This window comes from Paralichthys olivaceus, chromosome 4 (assembly GCF_024713975.1).
Source record: "Paralichthys olivaceus isolate ysfri-2021 chromosome 4, ASM2471397v2, whole genome shotgun sequence".
Lineage (NCBI taxonomy): Eukaryota > Metazoa > Chordata > Actinopteri > Pleuronectiformes > Paralichthyidae > Paralichthys > Paralichthys olivaceus.
This window is the reverse complement of record NC_091096.1, coordinates 20,554,626-20,578,985: the sequence shown is the minus strand read 5'-3', so window position 1 is coordinate 20,578,985 and position 24,360 is coordinate 20,554,626. Positions and strand designations below refer to the sequence as shown.

General features: G+C 39.0%; 1 pseudogene; it reads right to left on the bottom strand.

The window, feature by feature from the left end:
* Positions 1 to 445: 445 nt before the first annotated feature.
* Positions 446 to 24,360, bottom strand: part of LOC109633701 (leucine-rich repeat transmembrane neuronal protein 4-like) — a 45,608-nt pseudogene continuing 21,693 nt past the window's right edge.

Below are 24,360 nucleotides of genomic sequence, written 5' to 3'. Positions count from 1 at the left end.
CATAAACTCCTGGGTGAAGCAGAGCCAGAGACAAAGACGAATACACTGCTGCTCAAGGTGCAGCCAAACATGAAGGCACCTTTTCCTCTGCGAGTTTGACATGAAGCAAACAGCTGTCAGACTTTTTAAAGGTAAATAATCCCGTTTGTTACGTGATACACTGTGAGGAGAATAGCAGACTAAACAATGAGCAAAACCATCTAGCGTTATTAGATTTCTCTTCATTGCATAAACAGGTGCAAAGAGTTATTTGAAACACAAATGAGTTTTGAAAAGAAGTGCAAAAAGTAACCCACCAAGGGTTCATTCCTTTGAAATCATTTGTTTTCTTGTATTCCTTTTTTTTGTGGAATCTGATCATCTAAATCACAAGTGTACAAAAAAACAACGTGCATAAGTTTAGACAAACAATTATAATCTTTATGTTTATAATAAACGAGAAACATTTCTTTAATAGTTGAATTTAATAAATGATTGAACCTCTTTTGGCAGCAACAACTTAAAACAAGAGATGATGCTCAAACAAATGACTTCACCTTTGTTTTCATGTTTTCATGTTTCCATATAGTTCTTCTTTTATGTCACACATGCACCCTACAGCTGTTTTCAGTCATGAATTGCCTTCACATACGAACAATGCAGCTGCAGATTGTCTGGGGAAACTGTCTGGAACTGTCAGAGGAGGGGTGGTGTCTGAATAAAACATGCAGGAGGATGTACAATTTCAGAAGTTTTCCTCACACTGACATAGGCGTCTGCCCTAATTTCCAAGTTGACATCTTTGTTAATGTCCTCCACATAAATGGCTCCTCTTTTTCAAGATATTTGTATTCTTTTGTTGTTAGCAGCGTCATTAACACACCCACTTAATCTTTGGGAATCTTCCAGTCATTTTCCCACATGGGCTCACTTGGACATTTTACGGATATTTTTCCAGGGAGTAGGCAGGAGAAACTTCAGAGAATGTTCAGATCAACTGACTTGGGCATCTGCGTACTCTTATACAGCTCCTCCAGACAATTTCAGGAACATGTCCAGAATTCAGTGCATGTCTAGAAGCAACTTTAGTTTCATCAGTCCACAAAATATTCTCTCAGTACCATTGTAGAGAAACTTGGAGAGCGGTGGCTTCCTCTGTGCTCTCCTGCTGTGGACACTGTGCTCCATGCAACCATGATTTGTCTATGAGACTTGTTTGTGTATGACTCATGAACAGTGACGTTATCCAGCTTAAGCTTTTTACTGCTTTACTCTTTTTTACCTCACTGATCATTCTGCTGTGTGCCTTTGGAGTCATCTTAGCTGGACGCCTACAGAGTTAGTTAACACTAAACTAAATCATGTTGTAAAGAGTTTTTTAAACTGTGGATTCATTAATATTTTAACTCTTTGGAATTAGTTCGTAAGCCTTTGCAGTTTTATGCCAATTAAGTGCAACTCTTGCCTGTAAATCTGAAATCTCTCTTTGTATACGGCACAGGTCACATTAGCAGATGCTTTCTGTGAATAGTCAACTCATGATATTTGAGTTATTATTATTTGTCAAAATCTGATTCCAATGAAGTTGGCTAACTCTTAAATACAATTAGCTTTTGTTGGAGTCCTTAGCTGAGGGATTCTTTCCAAACTACACTGAGAATGTTTGAATTATTTATTTGAATCCTACACGAGAACAATTACTCTTAATAGTTAAAGTCGATTGCATTTTTCATAACTGTAACTCTGAAGATCTGACATTTATACTTAGACGTATGTAACAGTGTTTGCGACCTTCTTTTTCTTGCCTCTGAAAAACGAAAAAGCAACCATGATTTTTTTTCCACTCCCCCCCGCCTTTTCCTTCATTGTGCTTTTATGAGTTTTGTAAATGTGGAGAGCTCTCTGAATGAATCCCACAGACAGAGGATCACTGGATGAAATCAATGGAACAGAATGAGGGATGACAGGATTTTAAGCCCACGTAATATAAAGTGTTACATTGTCTGGCTTACTTTGACAGCTCCAAGGAGCGAGAAAATAGCTTGTATCTACTTTCCAAGAAAGTGCCAACGGATTGTCAGAGGGACCACTATGTTGTCCAAATAGATAAAATGTCAAGTGAATAACAAACCAAAAAACATCTCTTGCCATTACTGTGACACTTTTCATTTTTCAAAATTAAGCTTGTGATGGGATATAATGTCAGTCATCCTCTGTCTGGAGCTTTTTGTTCCTGCGCTGTGCAGGCTTGGACAGTTCTTTACAAAATGATTTTCCAGAGTGACCTCTGACATTAATGTGACTACTCAACATTGTTGTAGGCTTTCGTTTTTCCAGGCTATTTCATTTCATACTGTATTAGAGACAATGGTATGGTTTCATATGACAGCATTTGTTGATTTGTAAAGTTTATCCACGTCCCAAAATAATTATGTGACGTGTAAAAACGTCAAACGGCAGTGCCTTGGTTCAAGCAATCTCCAGAATGACAATATTTTGTACTTCTCTTGTGTTTCTATGAGTCACACTGTTGATTTAGGGTGTGCTGTGGGTGATAATTACTATCCTAGTTTGTGAGTAAATTTGTTGAGACAGAACTGCTTCAGAAGTGGTTATTGATTTCACTCATCAGCCTGCTGGTGTAAATGCCTGTGAGCCCATACATCTATTCTTTTGCGTCTCCTACTCGTCCTTGTCCTGATTCTCTCACTCTTCTGAACACATGGGGAGAGTGCCATGAATGCATTCTATCAGTGTCGTTAAACTGATTCCTATGTGTGGCGACAGTGCAGTTAATCCTCCAGCAGCATGAATCTGTCATGTGTCAGAACGTGCAGGTGTCATAAGCTGATATATTTTCTACACTGCCTTTTTTTTTTTTAACCTTATACATAGGAACACCAGGTGGAGCATTTACAAAATGTCTGTTGCTGAAAATTCATTGAAGATCTGACATACAAGTATGCACACAATCAAAGCATCATTCATTTGTAATTATGATGTCACACACAATCAGCTTTAAAATATTCAGATTACACTTTATGCATGATTGACAGAGCTTTGACAATGACCTTGAAATGAAGCAGAGAATTGTACATCTCTCAACATGTTATGACCCCTAGGGAAATGAAATGTCTATAAAATTTTAAAAAGCAAATATATAATAAATATATCAATTTTAAAGATATGTAATCTGTTATGTCACATGTTCTTAAGCATTTGATTGCCAAAGAAATATTGTAAAAAGCCATTCAGCACCATGCAATTGACCGCTTGCTAAACTTTACAATGATAATAGGACAGATTTAATTCTAGAAATTCTTAGTAATGTTTGAGTCGATGGGTCCTTGATTTAAACAGAAGTAAGCTTCTCGTTGTTATGGTGAATATTGATTTTCCCTGTTGAAATGATAACTGTTGTTAGCATCATTTAAATGTTATGGCAATTAAGATTATGATTGTATACACAGTCACAAATTCAATGTATTAGGTATTTTATTACAAACTGACATCAAGACATCAGTTAGATTTATGCTTTATTGTTTGTATTTTTGAACTTGTGTGAGTATGTGTCACTTTAACCCTTAAAAGCGTTTTCATAAGAGGCCAGTGCTAAAAATAACGGTAAAAGGTTTGGTAAATGTAGCTGTAAAATGTCCCCAAATCCAACAGCACAACAGCTGCTGATAAACCCCAGGACAGAGCTACTAATGTTACCCCACTATCACCATCCAAGACTGGCCACCATGCAGTGGCTAAATTCATACACTGTTAAAAAGATGGACAACGTGACATCTTCCAAAACTGAAGCCAAAAGGCCTCAACTGCCACCTAGGGGCAGCCTGCAGTATAGGCCCTAATCCTTGCCTCCTCCATACTAGTAGATGGGACATGGACCAAACTAAAAAGTCAAAATACACATCAAATACATTTTTTAAAATATTTTATTTTATTTTAGGTAGCTCCTATAACACTGATGCTTGTTCAGATGCTCATATTTATTTCATATGGTTTTATTTTGATATTTGAAGCTATTGGGGTGAAACATGACGACTGATAGATTAGACTGACTCTTGATTCGTCAAGCAAGTTTATCAACGTGAGCTCACTACCACGAGCTCGATCACCTGATCGTTAGGCAACTGTGTAGACCCTGGCTACAAATGATGTCCTTGGTACAAGATGACAGAATTCATTTCTGAATGGAGGGAGGAAGTAGAGCCCATCTTAGCTAACTAATAAAAAGCCCCTTGGTCTCTGAAGTATGATCAGTACCTGTCTAGCTAATAAGCTATTTAGCAAGGCATGCTAACACTTTTGTTTATAACAGAGCAGATAAAAACACAGTTTAATGTATTTTGGGCACATTTTTGCTAATTTTTTAAAACAAAAATAGAACTTTTCTTACTCTAATATGGTGTATTACAGCTCCAGGCACGATGTTTCAACATGTGCGGACATTCAAACCTTGAAAGATCTGCTATGACTGACTATTGTTGTTCATGGGAGTGGTTTAGCTAGCGGTCAATTCTCTGCTGACAAATGTTCCAATTTTATCTTTTAGCTTTTCATGGCACACTGTATTCTGCATGTGTGAAGAACATGGAGTTACTGTCTATTAAAACCCAGAACCTTAATTGCTTCCCTGGTATAAAAGCCCATGAGTTGAATACACTTCTTAACATCAGATAACAGTCACAGACGGTCACAGGAGGAGGAAAGAAGCAAGTGAAAGTTACCATCAGGGTCTTGATCACTCAGGCAAAAACCAGACATCATTATTATACAGTCTTGCCTTCAGGGCTGTGCTCTTCAGTCACTCCAGCCACCTACGCAGCTGTCTAAATACAGCAGACAGTTGTTTGGGTTGATACCACTGATCATGATGAAAGATACTGTTACTGATCACTTAACACAGTTTATTTACCAAAAATTATCATATAACATCTCATAAAAAGCGCACATGGGTATATGAGTGCACAATCAGATAATTGAATGAATATCACACTTTCAAAAACAAAAACCATAAACTACAAGAGTGATTAAAATGGTTGATGAAAAGTAAATATCTGCACGTTCCAGCGCAGCAAGATCTGTTTCTCCGCTTGATTAAATGACTCATAATGTGATCCACATCACAAATCATTAAAGAAATCAAAAGTCACCATGTAATTTATACTTACTGCTGGCAAGATGTATAGGCTGTACATTGTATTTGACAATTAGTGTCCACTATTTTCTGACTCGTTTCTCTTGTCTTGGGTAATTTCATTTGAGTGGCTCATTTCTCAAGTTGAAAAACGCTACAGGGACTTGAGTCAGGGAGAGACCTCTTACTGACAGCGTGATTAGAAAAAGCAGCAGAAAACATCTTAGCTTGGCTGATCTTTCATTTGTTCTGCTACTTATTTGCTTATCGTGCTGTTTCCCCGCTCTGTTTATAGCATTTTGCATTTGATTACTTTACCTGACTTAGCCAAGAGGTACCCAGATTAGGACAGGTTGAGGAAATATGTTTAATGAGATTAACCAAAAATTCAATTATTATTCTTAATACTTATCAAGAGGCAGAGCAGAACGTGGAAAGTCATGCTGCTGTTCAGCCCCCTTACTAATTGAGGACATTGCGGGTCAAACAGGTCATATGCTCACTAATCGATACCGCTCTATCCACTTATTTCCACTGAGAAATATTTTCATTTTCATTACCCTAGTTTCAGGATGCTCTGCATTGCATTAATTGTCTCTTTTGCTTCTGTACCGGTCCCAGTTCCCTCCCACGCAGCCTTTGTCTCATTTGGGTGGCCTACTGATTCTGTGCAGCACAAGAAATAGAATTTTGGACACAGTGCATCACAGTGTGCACAGCTCACTGGTGGAGGGAGTAGGTCTGAGGGCAAGGCAGCACAGGCTTGGAGGGGAGGCACCTGGCTGGCCCCAGACCTCCCGGTGCCTGAGTTTGGGGCTCCATGCCCACGTTGAGCTGCAGCGTCAGGTGGGCATGGCAGTAATCCAGAAGCGACTGCTCACACCTGTACAATGTCAGAGCCCTCAGCTGCTGTGGGATCTAAACAGAGGCAGAAAGCAGAAACAAGAAGAAGAGAGAAAAAGAACAGAAGCACACATAAGCCTTCTGAGAGTGCCAAAAAAGTCTCAGTTTCAACATTTTATCTGCGCTCCGATTATTTGGAATTGGCTTAATTTACTTCATGCAGCCCTGGCACCGCTCTGTCATTAATGCAGCCTTGGCCAGTGATACAGTGCACGCCCTAAGACCTGAAATCTGTGGTGCTTTAACACCCACTTTCAGCTGGAGTAATTTATATGCAAGATGAAAGCCTTAAGCAAGAGTGCACACATATTTTCTGCCCTCTTTTAAATGGAGTCAAGGCTCCATTTAGAACAGAGTGCTTATTACATTACAAGCACTTTGCTGATTCAAAGACCCCTCTTAGTTTTACGTGCTACTGTGGTCTGAATTATGTCAATTAAATGGCATAAAGTTGCATCCATCCTGTGTGATATAGATTCATATCCTAATATCTATTAATGCTCTCACACGATGCACTCATGCAGGTGGAAATGCAGGCACAACACAATACAGTGTATGGGAACATTCATATACATCTGATCATAACACAGGACACGTGAAGCTCTTGAGACAATGAAAGTCAACTTCTCTTGGCTGTGATACTCACCTTTCTGCTGCTGTAACAAGAGTTAGGAGCAGAACATCTATTCTACATGTTGTCTTTTATTCTTTCTATTTGCTTATTTGAGTCAGAAATGGCTTTTCGATAGGTTTCTCTCTTTATCTGTGAAGGTCCAGTTTCACAGGACTTTAACCGTTGAGACACTTTTCTAAAGGCTGTATTTTCTTTTTTCCTGTAACTATCAGGGTCTTTTTGTCTTCTCCACTTTAATGGGAAAATTAGTTGAAAACACTCTATTGTCTAATTAAACAGATGAACTTTGAACACTACTTGAGAGTACTTTATAATAAATTAATGAGCAACAATGCTCTGAATGCAAAATGAGATAAGTGTGTGGTCTCTGGGAGTTCTCTGTACAAAGTATCAAGGGGAAAGGCTATATCGAGGACTTGTTTTGTCCCCACACAATTATCCCCATGGAACCAAACGTGTAAGTGGTAAACTCAATATAAATTTGGTTGGTCGGCTGGTTGACACAATAGCCCTCGGTCTCCATGTCTCTGTGTCTGGTGTGTGTGCAGCAGTAGTTGGCAGAGCAATCACAACCTTTGTCTAAACTGCAAGTTTATTCCGGTCGAAATATGAAGGGGCCACAAAAAAAACAGAGCTGCAGTTACTGAGAAATAAAATGATTTTTTTCTTTTGCCAATTGCTGCGATGCTCTGGGGACAGATCTGTAAATAGATAAATAAATACATCTTTAGAAAAGGTATAGTGCTATTATTATATATGGGTCTTCTCACTTAAAAGAGTATGAACAGTCCAGAAGGCATAAAAAGACTTCTCATGACCTCTTACACGGTTACAAGTCTTTGTTTAGTACTGAAAATAGCATTTTCTGATTTTTGAAGAGTTGTTTTTCAAAATCGTCAAAAGCAAATAAGTCTACAACTGCAATACAAAGTTAGACAGTGACTGTTTTGTTTATTGTGTCAAGTTAAATCTGTTGTGCTTCAAACATGAAAAGTACTTGTACTCGTTTTTTGTTGTAATGCACATTCTGCGTCAAGTACATCAATGTCAAGGTTTTGTCTCTGTTTGAAACTGGTCCTTTCAATGAGCAAATACACTTAATGTGTGTGATTAACCATAACATCCAGGTCAAAGTCACTTGTGCATGTGTTGCCACAGCTTGGCCTGAGTGCTGTAATATTGCAACATTTCCATCCAATAAGTGGATGCTTGGAAATCTCATTTTCAAAATAGCATCCATGCAAATCTTTTGGTTCATTTGATACAGATTTGCATGCAGTCATCATAAAAAAGCACATATGGAGATACAGACAAATATATGCTCATATTACTGGCCTGCAGCAAATTTAGTGTTGAACTCGATTAAAAAAAAAAACAGTACATCACGGCCTTTTTCTGTTTTTTTTATTGCCTCCTCCTCAAACACTTTAGTCAGTTGAAGCCGTTTCCTGCGTTTTGCTTGAACTGTCACCTACTGTAGCTTACATAAAATGCACTTTCAGCCAGTTCACTAAGTTACACTCACATTTTATCCACATGGAGCCTCTCACCATGAATTAAACTATCATTTCTATTTCATGGGCTATTTTTTTCACTTACAGTGGAGAGGGTGGTATATCTGCTACTTTTAAATGTTGAGCAGTAGAAGTGAAACAGATGATTTTCTCCAGATCAGCCCTCTGAAGTCACAGGCCACAAATACTGTACTGTTAATTATATGAATTCATGGGTGTGAGGTGTTCTACAGAGTTTAACAGAGAAGCATCACTTCAACACTTGTCACTGAGAGTGGTATTCAGTGAAATAGCAGCTGGAAGCTGGGTTCCACACAGTATGAATTGGCCTATCGACCTTTCCTGATCATCCTCTGCTCTGCTTGGCATGCTCTCATATACAAATATGCTGTTGTACTCTGAGACAACACTATCTGGAAAGTTTTCATGGCGGCAATTATTTTATTTATTTATTCTGTTCTGATGGTCATGAGGTGAATAGTAGAGCATTATGTTACATAACCGTTTTTTTCATTTTTTTTTTCAGACAAATGTATTTATTGATGGCTATCAGAACGTGAAAAGGATTCAAAAATAAAAAAAGATAAAAAAATGTTTCAGACACAAATTACCAACCCTACCTTTAAACTATGATACAGCATTCTGTGTAATTTATTCTACGTATTTATGAATAAATATATTTCACTGAAAACATATTTGTGAATATAGTTATGAATATATATATATATATATAGAGTTATATATATATAGAGTTATGAATGTATGAAGTGCTTAAGCTTTTCATGACTCGTTGTCCTCCACTGATCAACATGACCACTTCAATGCTGGAAAACAGTGTAGATGACTGAAGCAGCCCATGCGGCTGAATAATATCAATGGATGTGGCAGCTTTAAGCCTTTATAATTACAGATGAGCCTGATGTAGTGATTTTAAACAGCTGCCCTCTAACCAAAGTGTTGCTTTTTTAATTCCTACAACGTCTTAATATCTTTAAGTCAGACAACCGATTATTACCCGTCTCCTCCTCCAGTGTTTTTGTGCCAGATATTAAACATCTTTTCTCACTTATTGTCAGTCACTGTAGATACAAACATACACTAATGATTAAGATGTCTACAAACATGTCTCTTAATAATTGTGATGAAGCCTCCAGTTGAGAGTAATTATATTCAGATAAATGTATTTTTTTTGATAGTGTCAATCACAAATCAACATAACATTCAAGTAAAACAAATTCAGTCTTTTTATGTTTCTGATGAGCAACATAACAATTTAAAATTTCTGCATTTCTAAAGCAGTACACTTAAACAGAACCAGTTAAGTCCCTTGGCATAGATTAAAAGAAAATAATAAAAGCCTTTTTGGCCAACCCGAGCAGAGTGAGCATTCAGGTTTAATCAGGAATATTGAGGAGATGCTGGCTGTTGTGGTTGGAGCTCTTAGAGAGGTGAGTCATTGGCTAGCGTAGCTTGGACGGCCGCCAACAGAGCTGCTTAGGGCTGATCGCTGCATACAGTCGGATTTCGCCTGAGGCACGATCACCATCTTTCCTCAACTTTGATAGCTCAGGAAGTCCTTTCCAATAGAGTTGTGCACCACACACCGGCTGAATGTGAGATGAATTCAAATCTCTTGATTACAATGGCTATCTGAGAATAGCCTTGTTTCCTCTTGACAAGTGTAAGTGAATATTCAGTGAGTCACTGGCCACTGGCCAAGGTAATAAAGCAAGCATCTGGCATCGGCCCGATCTTGTCCTCACTTTATGTTAACTGTTTAAACTATAGCTCAAACTATTTACCCCGAGGTAGGGAGAAGAAAAAAAACTGGGCAAACTAAACCACTCCCCATCCACCTTATTTCATATTAATATTGTGAAATACATTTACACCTGAGGTTGGATCCCATTTCAATTTTATCATATGCTTCCCTTGTTGTTGCATCTCCCTCGGAGCTAAAGAAATGATCTCAGTTGGTCTGCAGTTTGTCACTTGTTATTTTATCTCATATCAGTTTTAATCTTTATGGGCTGGTAATAGCAAAAAATGAAGTGGCTGAAACTGTGATAAAGAATAGTATAAATTACAAAAACATAAAAACGCAGGGGGAAACAGCAAAATATACAATTTGGAGAAAATCAATTGCAGCAGGCTGGATGTAGAGACAGAAATTGGCCTGTAGTGATTGTGTGGGCGTCACACACTTCTAGTCTGCCCTCAGCAAAACATAAGCACTGAAATCCCCACCTCAGGCTACATCACAAATTATGCCCGACCACTTCTAGTGAGCGTTCCTGCTCAACACGGTTTAGCACACAGCAAGTCATTTTGTGATGTTACCATTTCACAGAGTATCGGAAACCTGCCTAGTTATTCACCACAATGTGTCAAAACATGAGCCATTTTGGGAACACTCTTCTCTGTTTCCACAAAAGAATATGAATAAGACTTTTGCTTCCCTGTGGTAAATATGCCCTTAAATATAAAAATATATACAATAATTATCCATGTTGTGCTGGCAGGCAACTAGAGACAAGGGGAAATGTTTTTATAGTCGCATTAATTCTTGTATGTTACACTGAAGTCAAAAACGACAACCTTGAAATGTCTAGTGACATTTTGGTACACAAGTTGCTGCTCATGTCTTCTTTTCTAAACAATCAATATCATTTTACAATAAGCTCTAAAGAGTAACTTGTGGTGTGAAATAACAAGTATTACAATTTTGACACTGCTTGTCCATTTCTCACGAGCACCTAACACCACTTTTTATCTCATACAGACGTTTTTATGATAAACAGGCATACATTTTGAATTATTCATATGCCTGTCATATGCCTCTTTGTTATTGTGCAAATATTGGATGGAGGTGTCATTGTCTTGTTTAAACACATAAATACAACATATTGTGTTTACAGCGTCCATGTTTCTCCACATTCTGATCTCAAAGCACATGAGAACACAAGATGTCAGAGCAACGAAATAGAACCCTGACGTGAAAACATAGATTTAAATAGATTTATTGCTTCATGTCCCAAAAATCGAAACCTTCAATTTTAAATAAAAAAAATCTCCTTTTTATTTGTTTTAAAAACAAAGCACTCGACTGGCCCACTCTCATGCACTTTGCAGCAGATGTAGAGGAGGACAATAATAGAAACGCATGTGACACAGCACACAGCAATTAATTCTAATTCCCGAGCTATTAGCTTCGGATTGCCAATAAAAACATTTGCATAGGTGCCCCCCCTTTGCACTGCTCTGAATGTAGGTCAAGCTGCAGCTAAATGATTCCCAATTAGGTGATAGGCAGCTGCACCATGCCAGCATGCCTCAGACTGGCACGGGAGGCCCGAGCTCTCATTGGCATATTAACAACATCCTCGGCCCGAGCTGTGCTGCTGCTCCCTGTCAGCAAGATAATTCACTCAGTGGTCAACGCTGCGGCAGGAGAGCGCAGACAAGCCTCTATTATCATCACTGTCTATTAGGCTACACACACACCATGGATGCTGAGTGGCATGCTAACGGACACACACATAAGACCCCCTTCCCTGCTAGTTGCTTAGCATGAACAGACTAGCATGGATTAACTAAATTATGTAGCACATACTGTGGCTGTAATAAACATTAAGATTTGCGTATTGTACATATTCTTAATTAATACTAATGCAATAAATGTGCATGAAAACTTAGGGAGGATTTTTGCACAATAAAATATATTTAATAAACCATATAACAAATATTACTGACAGCAGACCATTAGTCCCCTCACAGTGAGGTTTAAGAAGTAATCAGCAGAGAAAAAGAAAAAAGAAAAAATTAGAGAGGCAACTGAAAGTCATTGTAATATGTGCTATGCTGGAATTCCAGAAAGATCATCTTTCGCTGACTTTAATATTCACCATGTAATTACATTTCTATTTGAAAAGCATTTTGTATTTATCAAAATAACCGTAATCCTTCGCATGTGAGGATTTATCTTCTCCTAATGCAGCTCATCCCATTTTCTGCTCATCAATGTTGGCAACGCATGCTGAGATTTACTGTTATTCACTGGATGGACAATTTACTACAAAGCCTCTCCTGATATATGTCGATTTAAGTAACCTGAATATAGAAGCCAAGTAATACAGATGCATTGATTAATCCATATACAGAAAGCAGGAGACATACGGTGTGTGTGCTGCAGTGTTTGGTTCATTCTCCACCCACACACACACACACACACACACACACACACACACACAGTATTTGCTGATGCTGCTTGTCAAAACAACCATTAAATGGCTCATTCCTGAAAAAATTAAAAGATGTCACTTCTGAGGTCACAGTTGTTTACTTGGGAGGGTGATGGTATCACAGAGTGGTGTTATGCTCTTTCATTTTTATTTATGGCTTCATAGGTGATTTACGTAATAAACATTGCACTTCTTTTACAATGTGACTTGCATCACAGTAGGACTAAATATAGCTGTCCTTGATGCAATCCCACTAATCTTTCTGACAAGAAAAATAAATCTATAGTATAGGCCTTTTTTTCATTCAGACGAGGAACAAAAGAAATCCAATTTATAGCAGGCCAGATATTGTTCTAACATGCCCACAGTGTTCAACATGCAACATGAAATATAAACTGTGAGGGATTGTTGTTTGTATTGTACGACAGCTACAAGCTTATGTTGGTATTATTCTATTTAAATTTGTTTAATGAACAGACAAAATCTGATTTACAGAGGAAAATGTAATCTTTTTTTTTTTTTTTCAGTTTTTCTCTTCTAAAGTGAGAATCCAGAGTAACCAGGACTCAGCTGTGAACATTAGAATGATATTCTACTGATGTCCACAGTTAACACTCAGTAAACTTCACAACCTGCTGAACTGACAAAAATGAGCTACCTCTGGGATGTTTCATTTAAATCTGCTAATAAATATTCTTACATTAACAGTGGGTCAGGTATGTGAAAGGTGTCAGTCACTCACTTGATATAGCAAGTAGGCCATATCAATGTTGTGTTCAGACTCATACACTTATATACTCAAGTGCAGGTATGATATCAATACTTATTTATTTAACCTGCTAATTGCTCGATGCGGTCACAGCATGCCTTGACTGTCATGACTGTATATGGGGACAAGTAGCACTTACAGCGTCTGAGAATGTATTTATGGCTATATATCTACAGGCAATGAAATAAGTGAGGCTTTAATAATGATCACATAACAATAACATCAGACTCAAACAGATAAAAAATGTTGTTGTTTGAATGACAAATAAAAAGATTTCTTATTTAGCTGACACTGAAATGAAGCATGTGGCGTAACAATCCACCTTTGTAGGACTTAGAAAAATAAACCAGAGCAGTATTCAACAACAACAAGTGGTCATTCCAAATGTCCCCAGTGTGGGATGAATAAAGTCTATTTTATCTTATCAACTCTTATCACAGTAGATGTGACGTTTTGCTTGTTTTTGCTGCATTACCCTAAAATTTAAGCCCTTTTAGTCTGACCCAAAGTTTTGGTAATGCTAAAATATGATACATTTAGTTTGGTATTGAGCTACAAACTGAAGCTGGTTTCAGCTAAAGATCCTAATACCCATAGAAGCACCTAGAATTACCACACTGTGGTTGCATTCCTCCGCCAACCAGTGGCATGAGCCAAAATCACCACATTCCTTTATGGTGTTAATGGTGGGAGGTCTGTACTAGTGACAATGTGTGGAAGAAACTTAGGACACACCAGTTACCAGGGCTGTTACATGCAATTTATGCAACACAGGGAAACTTCCCTTGTGTTTACACTCAGTGGACAGGTCTGTTCCATTTGGACATTTCATGACCATCATGTTTTTGCAGCAAGGATTTCATCTGACACAGTGGCAGCAGGGACATGCAGAGGGCACATCCCTGACAGGGCCATTTGAGAAATGGAAAAACAGATTATCCAAGAGGAAAGACAACCATTTCCAGTCCTGTACCCATCTAGCAATACACTCGATGGGTACAGGACTGGTCATGACTGACATTGGTTCTACATTCTTCTTGGAAATTCTTTTTTCCATTTCTCATATGTCAAGGATGTTGAGCAGGGATCCTTTCAGAGACTGACAGGGCATGATAGTGGGATCGTCTGTATGACCCAGAGCTGAGAGCAGAACAATGTATTGTAGATATCCATACCTATAACTCCTAGACCTCCATAATGGCATTTCTTATTGTCAACAATATATTATTAATGGTCAGAATGATAATTACAGACATCCACAATCACATTTTAATTAGCAGCAATTTCATTTCAACATCTACAACTTCATTTCTCCTATACTCACAATTCAATTCAAGTTATCTTTGAATCCTTAAAAAGTAAAAGTGGTCATTTAGACATTTAATTGCTACACTGGATATGCAATGCATTTGTGAATATCAGCAATTGCATTGCTTCTTTATTATTAATATAAATTATTTTAACTGTAGATGAACTGTGGATGTCCATAATGACATTTTATTCTGCTCACAATGTATAATTGATGTTCAAAATCCCATCATGGATATCTGGGATGGTTTTTCATTATGAATATCTGACATTATAATTATGACTGGTAACCATTGGACTGTAGATATTTGAAATGGGAGTTTTTTATAAGATGTATTATATGTGTATTGTGGTTGAATGAAATTGAAAGCCCAATTGACATGAATGAAAAAAGTGATGTCATTTGTCCTGGGAAGAATGGCATTATGAAAATCTCAAATGTTCCTTTTGTCAAGGAAGGAGTGAATTGCAGATATCCACCGTGAGTATTAAATGTCTCATTCTTTTTAAGCATTTTCGCATGAAAATGAAATTTCATCTTTAATTACTATTCTGACTTCTGGATATCTAAGTCATAATTACAGATGGAGTGAGGTTTGATTAAATGTTAAGCCACCTGAACTAACGAGATTATGCACATCAGTGGTCAAACCAAACAGCTAATCAAAGGTCAGCATGAGGAGTGATTGGTAAGTTGGTAGCCTGAAAGAACAAGGCGATGAGTCATAGATCTCTGGTTTCATGCTGCATGTGTACTTCAACTCTTTGAGTGATTCTGCAGAAAGTTTAAAGTTAATAACTTTTGTGGTATTTCTATTTTTTCAGGTAATTGAAAATTTCAAGTCAGCGCTGTCTGAGAAAATGTTCATCGGCCTTCGTGCAGTCATGCGCTACTTTGCTCTCAAGGGCTTATCACTTGAGGAGGTCTATGAGGACATGACAACGCTAGCGGAGGGTGCACCTTCGACAGAGAGAGCCTGGAAGAGACCTCCATCATACAAGTACAGTCATTTTCTGGAGGTCAGAGACATTGACTTCTACACAGAAGGGATTCATAAGACCCACAGCTAAAAAAATTATTATTAAAAAACATGCTAGGTTTTCGGCAATGGACTCTTCATAGCTCAGGTCATGAACTTATCAATCACCCGTCCTATTCCAAGTGACCAGTGGAGACATCAGTCACTGTCCCCACCTCCAAGGTCTCAATAAGCAACTTGTCAAGTGAACGTTGAACATGTAGGGACAGTCGAGGTAACGCTCATCACAGCACTTTGTTCGCAGGACTGCAGTTTTGTGATTACACGTTTATGCTTGCGGATAGCGTCCTGTGTGCTCGTATCATGTGCATATGCCGGTTTTTTTATGCGTGGGGGTTTGGAGACTAATTAAACGCTGTACACACTGTGCAGAGGATGACTTTGCTTCAGAGCTCTGTGTTTGAGATGAGGGGGCGACTTCAGCAGCTGTGGGCTGACCATCCAATCAGAAGTTAAAATTGTAAGAAAGAGCAGTAATGCTATATCTGTCGTATTTTTCCACTAAATGAGCAACTTCAACAAAATTACATATTTTAAATCACAGATGCATCACAGGGAGCAATTCTTTTCACATTGCAAGTAATATGGAAATAGTGCAGCGATAAAGCAGCTTTTAAATGTGAAATTTGGCCCAAACAGTCAGGAAGGTTGGACCAAATAGGAAAGTGGCATGACTACAGCGGTTTTTTGTCAGATTTTGGTTACTTCAGCAGGAGCCCAAAAAAAGTGTTACCAGCTAGGATACACTGCATGTACTGAAGAAGCTGACTCTCTGAAGCATTACAGAACTCAGGTAATACCTTTAATCCTGCCATGCAACCATCTGAGAGCTCGGGACGGATGCAACACAAGAACCAGTTTGGCTACTGATGTATAACTGAGCAGTGCAGCTGAGGAATTTTCATTACTGTTGTCACTGTCGCATTTCTTCTGATAGCATGACCTCTTCTAACAACTCAGGCTTAACTGCATTAACTCAGGAGAGAGAGAATCTATAGGTTTTGTATTTCAGAGGAGTTGAGAGGTTATACACTGAGCTAAACCATCTCATATAAATTCCACAGAGTAGGAACCAGGATGTTGTCGTGCCATTGCTCCATCCACCACAGAACAGGCTTTTCACTCCTGTCCAGTTTCCATGGTGATAACTCTAAAGAATGGGCTGTATGTCTAACTCTTGACACTGTGGAAGATTGCACGAGTGTGTGTGTGTGTATGTGTGTGTCTGTGTGCTCACATGCATACGTGCATGCCACATGATATTTTACATGTTCTTTCATTATGTGAATATCTCCTTAGATTCTACTCAGATATTAAAACTTGAAGAACACACACACAATTTTCCTTCTTTAGATTTAATCTCTCTTCTGATGATTGGTTTTACAACCAATGCATCTGAGAGGGAACAACTATACGATATACTCACGATATAATCATGACAATGAACTACAGGAGAGCAAATATCAGACTTTGTTAATCCGTGTTCGGTTTCCTTCAGAAGGGGCCTAGAGGACAGCCATCTGTTTAAGTGCTACAGTCTGAAACAGCCTCTGAACTTGAACAGACTTGTCCAATATTGATGTTGCTGAAAATGTGAGGCGACAAGAGATGAACTGCAGCCAGCTGTTGGCCTCCCGTGATATTTCCACAGAAGAACGATGTTCACCAGGAGGGCCGGCTAGATATTAAAGAGGGCCAAGGCCTGAGCAGAGCTTCATCTGCAGTGATGAGATGTGAATATTGCAGAAGGCTAATAAACGACTCGTGAGGCTGACGCTGTGATACAATGGATGCTGCATGGAACCATACGTTAGCTTGTAATTTTTCTCTCTGTCAAACAAAAGGGGCCGGTGTTGATGACAGTGCGTTGCCCCACTTTTAGTAGTTTCAAATTGTCCTCTCCACAGAACTGATCTGCAAGATTAATATTAATCGGTGTCACTGGTTTTCTTGAGCTTCCCTGCAAGCATGGGACATAGAGGGACATGTTGGGCGTGTGTAACTGCTATTGCATCCCTATAACGGCAAATAACTGTTTTAGCACTTTACTGTAAGCGGCTCATAATGTACACTCCAAATAAACTGTCTCCCTGTGCTTAACATGTGAGGCCAAGCAATGAGCTAGACACACACACACAGTAGTACAGACACCTTGGATTTTTGAGCTCAGCCTGTGATAATAATATTTGTTATGCAAAAGAACATAGGTACCACAATTACACTGTAAATAAGGCTGTTTGGTAATGGTTTTATATAGTCAGGTCAGGCCAGAGTTTAATGTGCAGTTTTAATGTCAGAATTAAATTGTAAAGATGGTTGTTAACAAAAATTACTCTGATTCTTAATTGGCTGTGAAAAACTGTGGGGTACACAGAATAATATTAAAACTACTGGTATATTCTATCATACTAATTGACCTGCAGGGCCTGAGGAGCAAATTACTGACAAAACACAAACAGCAGTGTTAATTAAAGTTTGGTATTATTTCACTTGTCATATTAAGGGGTTGTACAGCAGAAAAATGGCGACATAGTGTAAAATGTGAAGATGCCCCCACCCCATCAACTACAGCATAACCCAACACACAGATTAGAAATCTGTAGCACCAGTTATGAGTGAGTTTATTAAGTGTATACAGTGTAAATTAATCTGGACTCAATTAAGAGCCACAGATTCCCTTATCCAACAGTTTTGAGTGAGCCCACGGACAGGCTCCGTCAGAGCCCTCAAGCAGGTGAACTACTTCTATCTCTACTACTGCACACTACAGTTAATGTCACCTGAACACTTTGTGCTGCTGCTCTCTCTGTTTCAAAAGCCTTTCACTTTTCACTCATGGCAAACACCTAAAAAGGCTTTCACTGTGAAGTAGCTTTAGTCACCAAGGATAGTGTCAAACTGCTTTACTCCTTGTTCCACACATATTAGTCAGCACCAAGATGGAGACATTCATGTGTGAGGTGCTTTCTTTCAGGTCATCAGATCAGTCTTAAAAGAATTAGAGATGGAAGCAGCTGGTTGAGCCTGTATCTCATGCATCAGTGTTTTAAGAAGAAACTACAGTGGCTCCTGAGGACAAAGCACAAGGAATAAAGAATGAACAGAAGTGATGAACAGCTTCAGGGTACTGAGACCTTTTACAGTTTCAAAAAGATATCTGCCACCAGTATCACCGCAGGCCAAGCAACGGGTCCATTCAACGGCTACTGCACTAATGCAACAAATCTCAAAACACATACAAATAATCTCAGCTTGGAAAATTGCTCTTAAGTCTTCAGATATGTCAAGGTGAGGGCCATCTTAGCTGATCACAGTCCAGCTCCTGAGATGACTGGCCTTTCTCAGTGTGGTGTCGTCACCAGGGAGAAGAGTCTTATCTTCAACAAGCCCCATGGTAATTGTAGCATTTTGAAATATGTATCATTTTGTCTGAAGGTGAAGCTTGTGTATCATGAATACAGTACTTGGTTTATAGAGAGATTCTTCTTATATGTGCAGATATATTATCACATTTGAGTCCTGGAGTACTGCTGCTGAAGTAAACTCTTGTCCAGTGTGTTTTCCCTTTTTTGTTTTGGTATTTGTTGCATTTTCTGAATTTGGAACCTTTTTCTCTTAATGTTTGTGTTCTCGCTCTCATCTGTGCTAGGGGCCATAAAAACACCCACTTGCACAGGTGTTTCTCCCTATTAGCATTCAGGTGATTATTTGTATATCAAACGCCAACAACTTATTCCTGTTTTTCCTGTTTTCTTTTAAAGTTGGTGAAATTCTAGCTTCTGTGGGAGGTGCTATTGTCCTTGTTTGTTCACTGCTTGTGCTAACTGCCGAGTATTTATTACCAACAAAATGCTGGCAACATAAAATGCATCGTTCCCTGTATGCCAGAAGATGTCTTATGGGAAAGACCTCACAGACAGTGGGTGTTTAAAACAGGAACATAACTGTCTTCCTGCAGTGACAACACTTTGAATCACTGCTGTGCTACAATATGTCAGCCAATAATGTGCAGTAGCACAACACCTTTTACATATATATATATATATTTATATATATGAAAGTGTGACAGCTTTTTGCTTAAAAGAATAATTGTGCAGCCAAGCATTTGGGAGTTACATTAAAATGTGCAGTTGGACAAATTGAGCTTTTCTGCTAGGATGTTACCAACAGGTAAAACACGGCTGAAGCTGGCAGTAGCTACGCTTTGTTTAAGCCTTCCCCGTCGCCCCGTCTGCTTCACTCCCCTCCTTTCTCTGCCTCCCCGCATTTATTCCTTCCTCTGTCTAACCAGCACCTCTGCAGCCACATCAGTTTGATGGTCCACTTTATTAAGATGAATGAATCAAGTCTGCGTGCCGCCTTCCTTCATTTTGCTGCGGAACATTCCCTGTGTGCGCCGCGGACATTGGATGCTCAGCTGTCACCTTGGGTAGCCTGACAGCGTCTCCCTGGAGGTCACCTTGGGGGATGGAAGTTCACAGTCCCAGTGCAAACGTTCTGTTGCCCTGACAAAACTGCTGCAGCATGACTCAGTTACACCGTCTGTCTGCTGAACATGGTGCAATGTACCCGGCAGAATGTATCAGTAATAAATCACGTAAAGAACGAGCAGAGAATGAAGGGAACAGGGGAGTGGAGGTCAGCAACCTCAATGTTTTCTGAACAACATATATTTAAATTCATTGATATGGTGAAGGATGCTGAGGCATAACTGATGTCAGTGGGCTCTGTCTGTATCCTGCAGTGTTATATGAGATGACTCTGGGTTTTCTGGGCAAAAGCACAAACCCTGCATTTGGGCTTTAATCCTCGCTGGATTGGAGACAGTAAATGTGACTGAATATAAGATCTAATGGTTCAGTTTGATTTCAATTTGATTATTTGGTGGTGCTTACAATGGGGAATAAACAACCAGCAGATTAAGGGTTGGCTATTAATCTACTATGCTCAGCAATCACATTAATTGAGAAACTTCCACCACTGCTCTGGTTTGAAATGCTTATTTTTAGTCATGCTGCTGGTGTGATGGGGGGGCAGCAGAATTGGTCGGCTGATTTGTCAGTACAACCTTAAGCCTGGAGCTGAGTTAAAGCTGCTTTGATCCAGATTTTTGTATTAAAAGTGGTTCAAATGAGTATGTCCAAGTAAGGAGGATTCCCTCGTAGTGATGACTCCACACAGAGAGACAGCATCCAATATTACACTTCACCATAGCTCTACTGCTCATTGTTGTGCAAACCTAAGCCGCTTTCAGACATGACCTCCGGAGGAACTCTGGAGAATTGGGTCCAGACTTTCTCCAGAGTTTGCCTTTCACACGTGAACAACGTAGCGGGAGATTCTCGGCTCAGACAGAAATGTCTGGAGCATTCACATGAGGGGTGGTGCTGCAGACAGAGACAGGACATATTATCTTACTTTTGCTGCGGAGATCACTTGATTTTCTTTACATCACATTGAGTGCGGATATTTGTTTTTTCATTTTTGCATCTGTTGCGTGTTGATAAAGTCATCGACCCCCCCACTCGCTCACGGTGAATCCTGCGGAGGATCTCCTGCTGTGTTCTTACATTGGGACTTTCTGCTGACTTTACACTTGGGGGCCAGGCAGAGAAATAGTGCAGGAACTCCGGAGGCTGTAACCCGGACATTTCCATTTAAACATACACCTCCTCCGCAGTAACTTCAGAGGATCCCTGGAGTTCAGTGCATATCTAAAAACAGCTTCACTGTTTTACTACAACCTGGCAAATGGTGCCAAACCAAATGATAAACACACAAATGTGAGCAAAAGCTGACCCTTTAGCATTTAGGAGCTAAATGAATAGAAAAAGATTCAAACCGAATCAGAAGTGAAAGTGTTTAGTGATCAGAACCACAACTCCAAAACTGTATGATGTAATAATATGTCATCAGTGTGTTTGCAGCACATGCTCTTATCATGTGTCCTTTTGTTAATTGCATATGCAAGGAAATGATAGTTTCATCTGTGTTTGTTTTATTGTTTTTTTTCATCTGTCAGTCTGCAACATTGCACAAAGGGTATAGATTCGGATGAGAGGATAGATCCAGGAATGTATTATCACATTCCTTTCCATTGCAAGATTTGACATTATTTCATGAATCTAAATGATATGAAAATTTGGGAACTGATACCTCTGAGTGTGTACAATTTGGTGCAGCTTGACTGTTGGGCCTTGGCGGAGGTATGTGCTCCTCTGAGAGCCTTTATACTTTATTTATCTCATTTATCATCTGTCTCTTCTTGCTAAAAACAGAATAGTTTTTCTCCTTTCTCTTCCTGTAAATCTTACAAAGTTTTTAATGACTTAATATACTGAACTTGCAAGTGTATTCACACATTTGTTCAATCAGGTCATGGGTTGTAGCAAGCAGAGTGATAGCATACAAGATGCGTGTTTAGGTCAAAGTTGTCCAAAACATGCATTAATACTTATCCCTGTAGTTTATACTTCTTGAGACTGTGGTTGAGTTTGGATTTATTTATTTCCCATTTATCTAAGAGGTGGTTTACGGAGGTGTGGTGACAACCTCTCTAGTCCTCTACATTTGTTTTGTTTCACTCAGTAATACGTTACATTTCAAGAGATAAAGATGTTCCAACTTCTTTAAGATCTTTAATACTTTAAGTCTGACATTGTGAACCACGCTGCTTCTCGTCCCTCTTGTGTGTGGATCTGAGAGCAGCAAATTTCGCTGTTTTATCCCCTGATTTTGTGTCCTGGTGTGTAACGAGCATTAAAGTCTCACATGGGCCTCTAGTGTGGCTATCAACTTCAAGCTTTTTAATGTGATGAAAACTGGCACAACAGAGCACTTTCATTAGCCAGTGTCTAAATTCTGTGTGCATAGTCTATTAATTACAGGATTACAGTGCCTGTTCCAGTCTGTTGTAGCAAAGATCATGAGTGCTGAAAATAATATAACAGGAGAGGGGCTTCATCTAAATGAAAACATGTGAAGAATACAGGAAGCTGTTTGTATTGTGCCAATAAATAACAATAAAATGTTCTTTTAAAAAGCGATTAAATCTTTCTGCACTGTCCTCCTAACAGCAAAGGCCAACAGGCCTAATAGTAATAAATGATAGAGATCAAGAAGTGGAGAATATATCCTGCTTAGAAATAAGTTGTCTGTTTTCCTTTGCCAAACTTGAGGCTTCCTTCCTCTCTTTCTTTCTCTCTTTAGCGGCTGTCACACACAGCTGACATTAGTATTCTGATAAAGCCTCCTTCAAGCAGTGTTCGGTGCCAGCCACTTAATTTGTCATTTATTGCTCCATGACAACTGAAGTAATTGAACCTCTTGCCCATGGATGAGATCTGCCAGCCTCGTGGCCATTTTCTCTCATTCTAGGAGAGATGGATCTACAGGACCTTGGTGCAAATAAGGGCACAGATCTCATTTTATGGGGCATTGAGATGGTTAGTATGTAGCCTGGCCATGAAGGCCTTTGAGATGTTTATTACATGCCTCAGAACCCCAGCATAGGGTTACTGGACTAAAAGGAGGAAATTGGAGAAATTGGAGCAGCTATGACAATAAAGGAGCAATAACATGAGAGGACCTTGTGGTTCTTGTTCACAAAACATTTTGTCCAAATAAATCATTTTGTAGCAGACAATTAGGACACAGACTAATTATGTAGCTACAGACTGGTTTAATTACGTGATTATCTCAATATTATCTATAGGAAATGAAAGTGATTGTGCATCAGATTAAGATACAAAGAATTAAGATTAATCCCTCATCTGTTTTACAATTTTCCAAAGACAAAGACACTATCACTGTTGGTTTCTGACACACATATATCTCAGCTAGTGAAGAATATTTACATTACAAATATAAAAGAGCCTGTTCATTTTGATGACCTCCATCCTTTGTTGTAGAGCTAACACAGAGGCATACTGTGCAAACCCTTAATTATTTTGCCTGACTGTCTGTGAAGGTAGTAACTATAGTTTGTACATGTATTCATCCATCTACGCAGCTCACTGTTGACTAAATTTGTGTTGTCATGCACCTTGAGCAATTAAATTATGTCTGGATAGAGATTAACACTGAAGAAACCAGGCAGAGAAACACTCAAGATGCTTTGGGAATGGATTGAAATCTGGTTGATTAAATTCCGGGAGGTGGTTTAAGACAGATTCTAGTCCATTGTTATTCTCTACAAATTCAAGTTTGTGTCTTAGAGCAACACAATGACGCTTTAAAAAAAAATTTTTTTTATACCTTGGCTAAATAGGAGCTTCAAAATGATTTTGATGCTTCACTGGCTTAGAATGGGGAGAATAGTGCCACTGTCATTTCCACTCGTCACTCAACACCCTTTCTTGCTCTATGTGATTTTGGTGAGCAGCTACAATCTCCTGTGCAAAGTGAGTAACTGACTCATATTCGCAGCTTAAAGCGCCAGTATCAGCCCCAGCAAGTTCAAAAGTAGTTCCAAACTGTATATTGGTTCAAAGTCAATAAAAACCAGCTAAGATCTTCAATACTGAGCAAAGTAACTCTTAAAATACGTTACAGTCATTACAGCAGCAGGTCTCCTGTTTCAGAAGGCCCGGGGTCATGGGTAATATCCAAGATTCAGGTGTGTTTCAGATCAGTGAGTGGGACCATGCAGTCAGAACTCCACTAAACAGATCGATGGGCTTCGCTTATTCTCTACATAGAAAACAATGAATCACTTGAACTCAGAGAGGCTGCAGAAAGTGCTGCTTCTTAGTAAAAGTTAAAAACTGCTGCTTTAAAGCCACACACGATAATGTTCCTCCAAGACATGAAGCAAATAGCATC